Here is a 1988-nt window from a genome sequence, read left to right as displayed (position 1 = left end):
GGGCTGGTGACAGGCACGGCACAGAAAGAGAGGGAAAGGCACCCCCGAGTCCTGACCTCCATCCTGAGGCCCACGAAGGGCAGCTGCCAGCGTCCCGAACTCCATCACTCCCCCCCACCCCCGCTCCTCCCCCCAAGCGCCCCTGCCAACCACCACCGTTCTGCTCCCCGCTGCCGGTCCCTCCACCATCTGTCTGACCTCCTTGCAGGGATCACAGGCATCCTTTCCAACGGAAACCTCCAGGGGTGCCAACCCAGCTCACAGTGCGACCGGAAGTGACTTCACCTAAAGCCCTCTCCTTCCCCCCCCCCCCACCGACAGCCCTATCTTAGAACTGCAGACCCCGCGGAACCATCTGCCCCTCCCCCTTCCCTCTGAACAAATGCACCAGCCGTCTCGGAAGAGAGCCCGAGACCAAGGCCACATCTGATGCTGACGACCCCCCCCCCCCCCGCCGTGGACACAGATGCTGTTGAGACCTCCCCGCCCCCCTCACATCTGCCCACCCCCCCTTTCTGCCTCATATTTAAAGAGGCCCTAGTCGTAATGGGCTGTGCCATTTCCCCCTCAGCCATGCCGAAGGAGACTGGGGTACCCTGCCCACTCCCCAGGTTTCGCGGCCCAATAAAATCTGTCGCGTTTGCGTTTGGCCCTTTCTTGATTCTGACAGTTTCACCAGTCCTTTCCTCACAGTGGCTCTCCATCGCAGCTGACAGGCTACTGTTTCCCGGTCTCAGCCCTTACCCTCTCCCCGCCGCTGGCCCCTGGGTGTCATCTCAGGGCCTTTGCACGTCTAACAAGTCTTTCTGGGCCATCAGACACGCACAGCGCCCAGTCTCTCCAGGGCCTCTCATCAAATGTCACCACGTGGGGAAGGTTCCCCCCCCCATCACCCTGTACCATACTGTGGCACTCTTCCCCCCTCCATGGTTCAACCCCATGCCTGTCTTCCCGCCCTCAGCTATCAGAGCCCGGTCCCCAGGCGTCCCTCTTTGTCTCCTGTAATGGAAAAAGCCTTGTGCAGCAGCGTGGACCTGGGCTGGCACCCCCCCCCCCCCCGCAGCACTCCCAGCAGGTGCTCCAGTTCCATAAAAGCCTGCCAGGGCAGGTGCAGCCCAGAGCCAGAAACTGCTCAGCATGCCGGGAGCCCGGCACCCCAGAAGCAGAAGGGGAGAGCAGCTGCGGGTGGGGTGTGCAGGTGCGGCCCCGGTCCCGGCATGAGCAGGAGTGTGGTGGGTTCAAGGCCAGGCTGGGCTACGGAGGACACACCGGCCCTCCCGCTCCCCTCCTCCCTCCTGGAGGACGGATGGACGGACATTCGGACGGACGGAGGGAACCGGGAAGCTCCTGCCAGGCCCGGCGCCCCGCCGCAAACCCAGCTCTGCCGGGAGGGCGGGGGTCGAAGTCTCCCCGGGTTATTTACAGGGCCCCGGCCCGCCCTGGCGCCCGCTGCCCGGCTCCCCGCGCGCGGCGTCCCCTTCCCCGCAGACGGCGCCGGGTCCAGGGGGCGGGCGGGGACCGGAGGCGCCTGGGCGGGGGGGGGGGGGGGGGGGGGGGTGACCCTCCGGATGGAGCCGCAGCCGGGCTCCCCGGGGGTGCCCGGGGACGGCAGCCGGACTCGGTCCAGCCCGCCCGGCCCCCGCCCCGGCCCCGGCCCCGCCACCCCTCCCCGGGCTCCTGGTCATCCGCATCCCGGTCCCCAGCGTCTGTCTGCCCAGGGGTGGGGGACGTCTCCAGCCGGCCGGCCCCGGGTCGGGGACACTCACCCCCGCCGCCCCCCCCTCCCCGCCGCCCCCCTCCCGGGCCCGGGTCGGGACCCTCACTCACCCCCGCCGCCCCCCTCCCGGGCCCGGGTCGGGACCCTCACTCACCCGCGCCGCCCCCCCCCGCCGCCCCCCTCCCGGGCCCGGGTCGGGACCCTCACTCACCCGCGCCGCCCCCCCCCCGCCGCCCCCCTCCCGGGCCCGGGTCGGGACCCTCACTCACCC

This window comes from Perognathus longimembris, chromosome 1 (genome assembly GCF_023159225.1).
Source record: "Perognathus longimembris pacificus isolate PPM17 chromosome 1, ASM2315922v1, whole genome shotgun sequence".
Classification (NCBI taxonomy): Eukaryota; Metazoa; Chordata; class Mammalia; order Rodentia; family Heteromyidae; genus Perognathus; species Perognathus longimembris.
The sequence above is the reverse complement of the archived record's forward strand: the minus strand, read 5'-3'. Positions refer to the sequence as shown.